Genomic DNA, 12,445 nt, shown 5'->3' on the forward strand with positions numbered 1-12,445 from the left:
TGTGGCCTCCGTGCCTCCCGCTCCTCCAGCCCCGGGACCAGGAGCCAACAGGGGAAGAAGCTTCAGGAATGAGGAACACTCCACTTGTCACCACTTCGTGAGTTTGAGTTTTACACGCTCTACATGTGAAAGATTGCTGAGGCTCTGTCATAAATAAGAAAGATGTAAGGTGAAAGTGTGCAAACAGATGACGTGAGAGCGACATCACTAATGCCGGGTGCGGAAGCGGGTGTGGGGGAGGGGGGCACTGGGGACTCCTTCCTGGCATGGAGTGTGCCAGGATGGGGCAGAGGGGCGGTGCCGAGGAGCCCGCCCCAGTTGACCCAGCACCCTGGCCGCCCTGAGGGGGACTCGCGGCAGGATGTAAAGCTTCGCATCCAAGCCAAAGGCAGGCGGAGCCGGGGCATGGGTCCTCGATGCCCAGAGCGCTGGGTGCGGCCGGCCGGCCGTCTGTCCTGCGGAGGAGGGCCTGGAGCAGTAGCTCCTGCAGCATGAGTCCTGTCCCGGAGAAACCCCAGGGCAGTGGTGCTCGCCCGGGCACGTCCCGGGGCCACGTCCGGGGACATCTGTGGTTGTCACTGTGGAGCGTCTCCTGGCATGGGGTGTGGGGGCGCCCAGGGGCCGCCCCGTGTCCGCAGTGCCGAGGGGAGAGACGCTGTGCGGGCACACTTCACGTTCTAGAACGAGGCGGACGCGGGGGCGCATGGCGTGGCTCGCCAGCCGCCCTTCCTCACAGCAGGCGATGCAGGACGGGAACAGGGGACACGGAAGCCGGCCTGGACTCCGTGGCTGGTTAAGTCCACTCCGATCAGAGGTTTATTATTGCTTTTTAACAAAATAAAAGGGGCAGGAGTAGGAGATAATGGCTATCCCTAATCTAACAGGATAAAAATAATTAATTTCTGGGCACAGCACAGGGCCCTGGCAGAGACGGCACCGCACCTGCATTTCTGTTGCTGCCGGAGAATTTTCTGCTGTCTGGACAAAGAGGAGGTGACTCTTCTTCAAACAGCCTTTTATCACTTACATAAAGATGATAAAAGTTAATCCCAATCCAAAGCACCTTTGTGGGATGAACGTCCCCCCAAACAAGGAAAAGAAGCATTCCAGCCCTTCTGGGAACCGGCCGGACGACAGGAGAACTAATTTATGACTCCAAGCCTGTGATGATTAATGCAATATCCCCAGTCTACAATGCTGCTTTCACTTAATTACCGCCTGTAATTGGGAGTTGTAAAGATAAGATTAATTGAATCTGGTGGATGTTAAAAGTTTAATACGTTGGAACGTGGTGCTCTGTTATCGGAAGGCACAGGCTGCACAACGCTGCGGAGCACGGAGGAGCACAGCCCCTGGAGGGATTAGGAAGGACTGGAGGACGGGAAGCCGACAGCCGCAGGGACTTCTGGACTCCAGTGGCCAAGAGAGGGCTGCTCGCCCATGGCTGGGAACAACACACGACAGCCTCAGGTGCTGACAGCCCCAGTGCCAGCCCTGCGCCCAACCCCAGACCTTCCCCTGGGGGCTTGATAAGATGCAAACTTCAGATTTTGGGGTGAGATGAGCAGAACTGGGGTGCAGGTGCTTTACAACACACGGCTCTGAGCAAGTGCTGTGTGCCCGTCTATTAAAATACGCTGGGGCTGGGGCGCCCGGGTGGCTTAGTCGGTTAAGCGTCCGGCTTTCACTCAGGTCATGATCTCGCAGTTCGTGGGTTCGAGCCCCGCATCGGGCTCTGTGCTGACTGCCAGCTCAGAGCCTGGAGCCTCTTTCAGAGTCTATGACTCCCTCTCTCTCTGACCCTCCCCTGCTCATGCTGTCTCTCTCTCTCTCTCTCTCTCTCTCTCCTAGAAACAAAAACAAAAACAAAAAAACATTAAAAAAATAAATAAATAAAATAAAATAAAATAAAATAAAATAAAATACGCTGGGGCTTTCTGACGGCCGGGAGAAACCCCAGCACTGTGGGCTGTTCCCTCAGACCCAGCCTCCCAACAGGGACAGTCATGTGCTCCCAGGGCAAAGTCCCCTGGACCCCACAGGGCCCCCAGAGCAGAGCTGTGTTACCCTCATCCTGGCTGCAGTCGGCGGCACACTGCCTGGTGGGAGTGGGGGCGGCCCTGCCCCTCAGCCTGGCTCAGGGAGGATGGGGGTGGGGGGGCAGCTATCTGGGCTGCGCATGCTCACCTGCTAACCCCCGAGGCAGGAGCAGCTGTCTGCCCATTAGTGAGTGAGTTCTCGGGGCCATAAAACAGAGTTGGTTTTATTGGTCACCAACATGGGGGCAATTTGTCTCACTCCCCACGACCTCCGTCCCCATCCCAAGGTCAAACACCACGGCTGAAAGCAATCTGCTCTGCCTGCCTGCAAGCCCGGGGGCCGGTCTTTGGACATGGCAGCCCCGGTCACCCAGGGGCAAATCGTTCCCGCACGGTTTCCTCAGACAGACGGCCTCCCCGGGTCCAGTCCATTCAGGGTGGCCAGCAGCGCAGGGGGCCCAGAGGGCACAAGGCCCAGCTCACAAGTCGTGGTGGAAGAATCTGGAGAAGGTGGGATCAAAGAAGGGGACAGAGAAATCTCCAGAACCTAGTGAGTCGGGAGGGGGTGAGCTGACTGGGGGCCTTAGAGAGCAGAACCAGACATGGGGGGTTGGGGGGCCGGGGAAGCCCCTGGGGAAGGCAGAAAGAGGCAGCCCGCAAGGGGCTGCTCAGGTGCCCTTGGGTGCAGCCCCCGCCCCGGCCTGTGACAGTCTGGCAACTGCCCTGGGCTCATGGTGAGTCCTGCACCTGGCCAGGCAGGATTCTGGAACTTTCTCCAGTGTCCTGCTGGGTATCTTCATCTGTTTCCCCAGCCCTCCCCCCTCTACCTGTTCTCTCTGCTTCTGAACCTTCTCCACAGAGCGCTCCAGAACAACACTAAACCAGAGAGCCGCAGAGCAGGAGGCGCTGTCGGAGCCGCGTCCCTGACAACCACGCCAGGTGACCCTGCAGGGGCCGTGGCAGCACTCGACAGGCTCCGTGACGCCGGGTTTAATGCTGCAGAACTGTCGAGGAGGCCGAGAGACACCAGTCCGGGCATCGTTCGCCCGCCACCCTTTACAGAGAGCCGGAGGTCTGCAAACGTCAGGGGCTCCGGCAAGAAAAGGAACCACTTCTGGAGTAGGAATGAGGCATCCAGGGGGCAAAGGGAGAGACAAGGGCCCCGGGACCCCGGGGGCAGAGGGAAGACATGTGACGCGCAGTGGCTGAAAGACCATTACCGTCCAGCCGCTTCACGGTTCAAACGACCGACCAAACGGAAGGAGCACGCTTCACGCACGCAGTGAGCGGCCAGCCCGACATCCCGACGGCGTGTTCCAGAAGGAAGCGAAGCCCGGGTCGAAGGGGGACAGGAGGGGCCGCTCTGGGAAGGCGGGTGCCCCCAGTCTCCCCCGTGTCTCCCGGTCCTTCATTTACACTCTGAGGCACTTGAGGAGAGAGCACCCCCGCCAATCACGGCCGCCCCACGAGGCAAGCCTGAAACCCACCTGCCCACCAGCCGCGTCCGGGGCAATGAGCAGTCACGTCCAGGGCCCATAGCCTGGCGCTCGGGGGCATCAGGAGCACCGGCCGCACAGCCCGCGGGCCGGGGCGGGCACCGCACGTCAGCACTCTTGCTTTCCCGGTGAGGCCAGAGGGCAGCCCCGCCGAGGCCAGGCGACACGGGCCAGGTCGCAGGTGCCGGGATGGGCAGAGGCTCTCAGGGGCCAGCCCGCGTGGGGTCATTAAAAGGAAATGCGAGCTCCGCGGGCAGGCCGGCCCCGGGACAGGCCGCTTCCATTTTACTGACTCACCGGCCCGGGAAAGTCTTCCTGTCGGCCGCGGAGGATGCTATTAATAGTGTCATTTTCTTGGTGTTTTGTTTATTCCCCTGGAATGGGTTGATGGATGTGAATAATTATCAGACTATAAAAGCCAGCAAATGTGCTATTTTCTATCGCTCTAAATCATCAAACAAATAAAGTGTGAAACAGCATTTTTGAATATAATTTTCCCCTCTAATGGCTTAGAATTATTATCAAGAACAATGAAAATAAATAAGCAAATGCCTTGTGAGTTAAAAATTAAATGAGCGTGTCACAGAGAGGAGCACAGACCGTCTTGAAGAGCAGGTACCTGCTCAGGAACCGTCAGTTACGACAGGGACGAGCCGCAGGGCTTTGGGCCGCAGGGGCCCCTGCGGCCAGAGGAGCGAGCGCCAGGGCCGCCTGCCTGTGTGGGCAGCACAGTGCCTTGGACCAGGGCGCTGGGGTGCATGTGCCGCAGCACCTGGCGCCCCCCAGACCCCGACAGCCCCAGGATCCAGTGTCACTGCCCGAGGACAGTCACAGAAAGGTGGCAGCGTGTGTGGGGGGGGCTGGCCACCACCTGGCCTCTCCAGGGCCCCCACCGGGTGACGCCAGAGAGGCCTGCTGCCTCTTCCATCAGCAGGAAAACCTAGGGGCGAATTCTCAGGATGAGGAATGTGAGACTCCGGTGGAAGTGACCCCACCACCACACGGAGCCGGGGGGCTGCACCGGCCCCTAGCCACGCCTCATGTCCTCGAAGGCACTGGCTGCCCTGGGCTGTGGGATCCGTTACAGGTGGGGGGGGGGCGGGGGGGAGGGCAGGAGGACCCTTGGCAGGAGGGCAGTGTTTCCATGGTAACTCCCAGCATGCTCTCCTTCGAGGATAAAAGACTCATTTGGGGCCCAAGGCTCTCAAGTCCCAACCGCCCTTCCCTGCAGGCCCGTCAGCACCTGCTGGGGCCCCTGTGCTGCCCGCACCCGTCTGGCGTGGGAGTCGGGACACAGGACACAGTGACGCTGACTTCCTTTTCCCCTGAGACTCCTGGATGACGAGCGCCCAGCCTGACAGCCTCCACGGCACGAGGCTCCTGGCAGTCGGGTGCCGCGATGAGGAGGGCCTTCCTGTTGAGGGACGTGTGCCAAAGTCAGGGGGCCAGCCAGGAGGCCCTGGAAATGTCAGCTCGGCCTGCCACACGTCGGAGGGCGAGGAAGTTAATTTCACAGTGTGTGCACAGGGCCTGCGGAGACGGGCTCCCGGCCGTTTAACACACCATAATTACGGAAACAGGGACAAGAAGGCAGGGGCCACTTTAAGTGCGGAGACCGTGTGTCAAGGTGGAGGCCACATGGCACGAGCAAGCCGCCCGCACGAGCCCAGGAGGCCACGCACGGCGGTTCCAAAAGCCAGCAGCCCCACCAGGGCCTCACGTGCCGGGTGTGTGGAAAGGGCATCGTTACCACTGTCCTTGAAACCAAAGGCCCGCCCATCCCAGCCCAGAGCCCGCGCCCTCTCTAGCCACGCATTGGCTGGATGGTTCCAGCACGCTGCCTCAGGTCTGGGCAGGCCGAGCAGAATGACCTGGTCACAGAATGGGCGTCCCCACAAGCCTCCCAGCCGAGGGGGCACTGCCTCTGAGCTGGTAAGCGGAGCAGGAGGGCCCTGAGGAGCTCAGTCACGGTGGTCACCCTGCATCTGAGGACCAGGGAGACAACCACGTCAGCCTGATTTCCTGAAATGTCCGAGCACAACAGGCAACTTCTGCGTCCGGCATGTCATGTGTGGTATGGAAGCTATGCCTCAGTAAAGCTACCCACAATGCCCCAGCCCTGTGGACATGGGAGTGGGGACTCCCAGTCCCTGCCCTGTTTCTGGGCTCAGTACCAGAGATGCACTGAACCAAAGCACCCAACAGGGTAGCATGAGCCCTCTCAGAGGACCCAGAAACCTTCAGATGCCACCTCTAGAAAAGGCACCGGGCCCTGATAGCTTTACTGAGACCCCACAAAACTTTCACACTAAAGGGCCAGTGCCCACTTACACATACGGTTACCAAGCAGACAAGATCGGATGCTACTGAACTCCTCTTATGAATCTAGCATGTTTCCAAATGAAGGAATGAATGGGAAACGTGGCCACCAACACAGGAATAAGACACACAGGAAAATGATAGGTCTGTCTTACACAGCTGCAAAGCCCTAAGTAAAATATCAGAAAATCAGACCCAGAACTGTATTATGCAACCAACCCTTGATCCCAAGGATTGCAAAGACAGTCCGACAAAGAACAGTCTACATAAAATATCGAGTCGTTCAGTGTTAAAGCTCTTAGCCGACTAGGAGGGGCCTCCCCACGGTCACAGGTCATGAGGAGGCCAGAGTGGCATTCCAGAAAGGCCAGCTGCCCGTGATCACAGCGTGCATCAACACCTACTGAAGACGCCGGCCAAGGCCACAGGTCAGGAAAGCGATAATAAGGGCAGTAACAACTAGGAGGGAAGAGACCAACTCTTTTCTCTCCAACAGCACAGTCTTCTGCTCGGGAAAGCTGAGAGCAAGCTGACAAAGACCGAGTGGAGCAGTCCCATCCGGGAGCAGGATGAGCGACCAGCGTGGGGACAGCCGGACGTCCTCTGCCCTGGACAGACGTTCCCGGCACGCCAGACCCACCGGGACAGACCCCGCCCCTCATGTGGGTCCAGAGGTAGGAGCTCCTCACCATGGAGGAGCCTGAACGTGAACCCGGGTGTGAGCTCACCAATGACAGACTCGCAGCGTCTGAGCCAGGAGGGCGGACGCGCATCTCTGTGGAGCTGGCGCCGTGGGCCAGTGGCACGGCTCATGGCCTCTGTCCAGCTCAGGGGGGCCACACACACACACACACACACACACACACACATCAGAACGCTCCCTTGCCCGCGAGCTAGGCCTTCAGCCAATGAGGTAAGGAGGCCACATTGTGATCAGGCACCAGGGCCGACTGACTTCATGACGTAAGTGTGGTGGGGTCACGACACTGGGCGTGAGCAAGGCGGCCTTAGCGTGACAGCTGGAATGTGACAAAGGCGTTAATGACAGTCACACCACGGGGGACACCTGGGCTGCTCAGTCGCTTAGGGTCCAACTCTAGATTTCGGCTCAGGTCATGATCTTGCAGCTCCTGGGATCGAGCCCCACGTCGGGCTCTGTGTCAACAGTGTGGAGCCTTCTTGGGATCCTCTCTCTCCATCTCTGCCCCTCCCCTGCTTGTTCTCTCTCTCCTCCTCTCTCAAAATAAATTAATTTAAAATAATAGTCACACCAGATGGCAGGTGCGCCCCCCGCCCATCAGTCTAGAGAAATTAAAGATGTTAGAAAAAGCACTCAGCAGACAGACTTGCCTTTAAAACGGGAAGGAAGAGGTGTCAGGGGCCTGTAGGGACGAGCTGCTTGGGGTCCCTGTGCCCGCTAGCATGGGAGGAAGAGCTGTTACCAGCCCAGTCTACCCGGGTGAGGAGACTGACTGTAGAGGGCGGCCCAGGGAAGGAGGGGCACTAGGACCCTGTCCCAGACACTCAGGAGAGACCCTGCACATCCTCTGGTCCCTGTGCAGGTACAGCCCCCAGTGGGGGCTCCGGACCCAGGGCTCCCTGCAGCCCCTGCTGGTCTCTGCTGCCCCAAGGAGCTCAGCCTGGACCACACACCCCCTCCCCACGCGAGCAGCCGGAACTATCTGACAGCACAAGGACGCCTGCCCAATTTCTATTGAGAAATCGCATCTTAACTTCCAAGGAGCCTGTTTTCGCCGAGAGTCAGCCTCCCTCATTTGTCCTGGCGCCGGAGCCCTTTTACACGCCCAGCACAAACACTTGCTGGGGAGATAGGATCGGCAGAGGACCAGGGTGGCTCGTTCCCAGGAAAGAGCCTCATTGAGTCACAGTGGTTTTATCTTTAATGGATCGTTCTACGGGACAACAGGCGACGGAATTCGGTGTCTGGCACCGGCAGCGTCAAGGATCTCAAATGATGATGTTTTTATGGAGATGCGCACAGGAAGTAAACAGAGAAAGAGGGGCATCTCCCGTGAGAGGAACAGCCCACTGGTGGGAGACAAAGGCTGCTCCCAGCCCACCCCTCAGCGGCCAGGGGCACTGGGGCTCCAGGCGTCTCACACAAGGACAGGCCACATTAATTAAGGACCAGACGTTATGAGGCCAGTGGTGTGGAGCCTGCCGTTAACTGCTGGCTAGGAGGCGTTGGATCCCAACCCAGTTTGCTGTCGACCCGGGAAGTATTTCTGTTGCGTGACGGGACTGAAAATGTTCAGGCATGTGCGTCTCATTGTCCATGTCTGAAGGCGGTGGGGGGACCCTCCTCGGGACACTCTTCACGGCAGGCACAGAGGACGGCGCGTCTGGTCGCGGCCCAGAAGGGAGATGGATATGTGGGATGTGGGGCTGCCACGGAGCACCCCAGTCTCCCCCTTGTCACACCCACACCCACGGCCCAACTCCCCCAGCTGGAGGCATGTCCGGGGGGGCACCCCCAACGCGCTGGTGTTCAAACACACACACACACACACACACACACACACACACACGGTGGCTTGGAGCAAAGGAAGAAGGACAGGTCTGTGCGGGAACGAGAGCTCGGAGAGACGGCAGCTCCTTGTTGTCTGCAGCTGACAGCAGCTGCCCTGGCTCCGTCCCCGCATGAGCCCAGGACATGACAAAAAGTGGGGTCGGGCCTGGGAGGGTGGCTGGGGACCCAGGACGTGTCAACGGGGGGAGGCGGGTCTGTTAACATGGTTTCCGACGCCCTGGGCGTCGTGCATTCGCCATCATACACACCTGGGGACAGTGGGGCCCCTGGGACCGCAGGACGGGACATAGGGGCCCCGAGATCCCCACCTCTTGCGGCTGCGCCGTGAAGGGGGAGCACATTCGTAGGCAGATTTCTGAGCGAAGTCGACAAAGACTCTCTGCTCACAGATCTGCAGGAATCTCCCTTCAGAGGAGCTGAAACCTGCCCACAGCAAGCTCGCCAGCCCGGGAGAAACTTGCCCTGGAAACCAGACCCCGAACCTCTGATGGCTCCTCTGGAAAGGTCTCCAGGCCAGGCCGGTGGGCCCTGCAAGGGGTGGGGGGAAGGGTCCCCGCCCACGGCCACAGGCGCCAATGGTGAGTCAAAGGCTCCTGGACCCAACACCGCAGGTGGGAGGCTCTCAGGGTGGGGGTGGGGACGCATGCCCTGCGGCGATGTCTGGAACAGAAGAACCAAGAGTCTCCAGGAGTGCTGGGCATGGCGGGGGCACAGCTGGCACGCGGCCTGGGAGCACAGCTCAGGCCGCCCCGCTGCACAAATCCTCCTCCCGCAGCACCGCCGATGCTCGGCACCAGCCTCGAACAAAGGACTGCAAAGTGAGTGAAGGGCCATCTGCTCCCACCAGACCAAGCCAGGGGGGCGAGTGACAGGCCAGCGATGCCTGTGTCCTCTAGTGGCAGGCAGAGGATGGTGCCGCCCAGTGGGGGGGGGGGGGCGCGGGGGGCTGACCCTTTGGCCTGAAGCCCCTCCATCCAAAGCTGCTGCATCCTCTGGGCCAGAGGGACCTTGCTGGGATTTGGCTGCATGGAGGGAGTCCCTCACCTGCCAGCCCTCTGCACCCCCCCCCCAGCTGGGCTCCCTCCACAGGCTGCTGGGCTCCGTCTCTCCCTGCAGACCTCAGCCCTCAGTCCTGCGGGCTTCTGGCCACCGCGCCGCCTGGCCCTGCTCTGGGGGGGTGGGGCCACACCGCCTGTGTGGCATGGTTTGTGTGGGCACGTCGTGAGGACATGAGCCTGAAAACCACTCGTGATCAGCACCCATGTGGTGGCGAAGCCACTGCTTATCCCCCCCTTTCCCTTCCATGGACACTGGGAGGCAGAGTCCCCCAGCAGAAAACCCTCCAGCCATAAGAATGAATGAATTGCCGCTTCCTGTAACACGTGCATCTTCTGTCTTCCTCACAAACTCTGACCACAAACGCCAGGTACAAGTCAGTCCATCTGTATGGAGTTCACATCCAGCCAGTACTCAGCCGCACAGCCCGGGGCCACAGACACGTGTAGGGGAAGGACCCGGCAGGTAGGGAGGAGGACATCGCGGAGGGGAGTAGTCGGCACGGGTGGGGAGGGGGCTGCGAAGGGGGGGGCCGCGGCGGGTGGGCAGGTGGGTTCCTTTCCCAATGCCGTCGGGGTCACACGGGGCAGAGCGCGCAGTCGTCAGTACACGGTACGTAAATGTGTACCTTTGGGGCACGTCCACATCTTGCATACCCTCCTGTACTGCCTTCTATCCCACAGCAAATTCTTTACCGCAGACACGGCTCTCGCGTGCCCAAGACACTCGGCCCCGGCTCCGGCTCGCATCTACCTGGCTGCTCTCTTGGTGCCAGTGTGCCAGGTTTTTGCTCTTCTAATTAAGGTCCCACATCGGGAAACCCTAAAATAGGGATATTACCCTGGGTGGGCCTGACCTAAGCAGGTGAGCCCTCACAAGGCGCGGGGACCTGAAGGGTGCCTGTGGGAGAGGGTCCCATGCTAGCCTTGAAGATGGGGATGGCGGGGGACACATGGCGCGCCCTGAGTGACCTCTGGATGGCCGCCGGCAGGAACGTGGGACCCCACTCCCACCAATGCGAGGATCTGACTCTACCAATGACCTAAATGAGACTGGACGTGGAGCCCCCGCCCCCCCCCCCCCACCGCCAGAGCCTGGAGACACCTTGACTCCAGTCTCTGGGACCCTGAACCGAGGACCCAGCTGGCCCACGCCTCAGCTCTGACCTACAGAACCCGGAGCAAGTCAGTGCAGGCCATGAGCCCACCCGAGCAGCAACAGGAAACCAAAGCCCCTTTCACGAGAGGGAAGGGGGGAAGTGAGAGATGAAACCCTGGTGGGGGGGCAGGATGCTTGCGGCCACCACTGCGGGCATGGGGCACGGGGCTGCTCCGTTCACTCTTCCCTTCCCTCTGATACTGGAAATTCCTTTCCTTCCCTTCCTCCTCTCTTCCTTCCTTTCTCGCTTTCTTTCAAGAGTGCCCTTTAACTGGGACAGCACGGAACCCGGGAGGGGCGTGAGCTTACGGTGGAGACACCAGACAGCCCACCTCAGCCAGGGGGCCAGGACCAACATCCGCGGTGACAGGCCACGGTGGCAGCCCGCACCCCTGGGGTGCGGTCAGGAGGAGGGCACCTCACCCTGGGGTCTTCCTCTTCAAACCCATCACCCCAGTCTCACGATGAGAAAAGCACCCAACGCACCCAAGGAAGGGCCTTCTAGAAAAGCCCTGTCTGGGCGTCCTCAAAACTGTCATGGGGCCTCAAAAACAAGTCCGCGAAACCGTCGCAGCCCAGAGGAGCCCAAGGAGACGGCCGACCCTACGTCACGCGGGAGCCTGGGACACGTGGGACGCAAGTGTGGGCTTTACTTCCGAAGAATGTGTCAAGCCCAGTCCGTGAACTGTGACCAATGCTCCGGCCTAACAGGGGGTCCCCCTGGGGAAATGGTGGGGGCGGGGGGCGCTGGGCCTGTCTCCTCTGCGCCTCTATAAAGCTGAACCAGTTCTAAAAAACCAAAGACTTTTTCTAAGGAACAGGAACATGAGGAGGGGCCCGGCAGTGGAGCGTCTGCCTGGGGAGTGAGCTCCGACTCAGCGCCCCCGCCGCCCCCACCCGCTGCCCGCTGTCCAGGGGCTCGTGGCAGGCTGTCCGCAGAACCCCCACCTGGTCCCCCTGGCTCCTGGAGGGGAGCATATGGTGAGATTTTCCCTCAGCAGAAGGCTGACCCTCCTCCGCCTCGCGCCACGTGAAAATCACTTTGCTTTCCCTGAGCAGACGCCAACTGTGCCCGTCCCCGCTGGCACGCGAGCTGCCAGGAGCCACCCCATGGGCACAGATCCCACCGCAGGCCGGGTGCAGCCCCTGGGAGAGCGCCCCACAACGCGCCAGGCCCCCCGCACCCTCTGATCCACCCGTGTGGCACGCGGCACCCGCGCTCATGTGACGCGCTGTCAGGAGCTGCCGGGCCGTTAGGCTGGAGGGCGTGTGAGGCTGGAGGGAATAGGTGGGACAAACGGAAAGATCTGGAATTTGCAACGCGCCGCATCACGCCGTGCAAAGTTCTCCAGAACTGCCAGTCAGACCCGCCGTGGTTAACGAGGCAAAATCCTGGTCACAGTCTGATGCCACCTGAGGCCCCGGTTTGAGACGTGAAGGTGTCTGCAGTGTCAGGAGCGAGTTTTCTGATGACAGATCAGCTCTGGGCTCCGGGTTCCCTGCCCGCCCAATGAGGACGAAAGCATGGTTCTGATAAAGGATCGGGCCAAGGGGTCTCTAAAAACAGGGAGGGGACGTGGGAGGGCCTAACACGCCACCATTCCCACAAGCTTCCCCGTGCTCGGGCCCTCCCGGCCCCGGCCACAGTGGGAAGCCACTTATCCTGCCGCTGAGCCAGGGCCTGAGGCCCCCATGGCTGTAAGTGGGGTGGCTTTAGTGACCTCCTGGAGTGTGGGTTCCAGGCCTTCTGGGCACAGGCACACACACCTGCCCACTCGAGGGTCCCTGGGACGCAGGGCTGTGGAAGGACACAGAGGGCCCACCGG

The 12,445-nt window shown here is 60.4% G+C and overlaps 1 protein-coding gene across 3 annotated transcripts in view; it reads right to left on the bottom strand.

Annotated features, from left to right (window-relative positions):
- Window positions 1-12,445, bottom strand: part of KDM4B (lysine demethylase 4B) — a 125,565-nt gene that overhangs the window by 52,433 nt on the left and 60,687 nt on the right. The window lies entirely within an intron of this gene.

Source organism: Hyaena hyaena, unplaced genomic scaffold, assembly GCF_003009895.1.
Source record: "Hyaena hyaena isolate Hyena2069 unplaced genomic scaffold, ASM300989v1 scaffold_296, whole genome shotgun sequence".
In the NCBI taxonomy this organism is placed as follows: domain Eukaryota; kingdom Metazoa; phylum Chordata; class Mammalia; order Carnivora; family Hyaenidae; genus Hyaena; species Hyaena hyaena.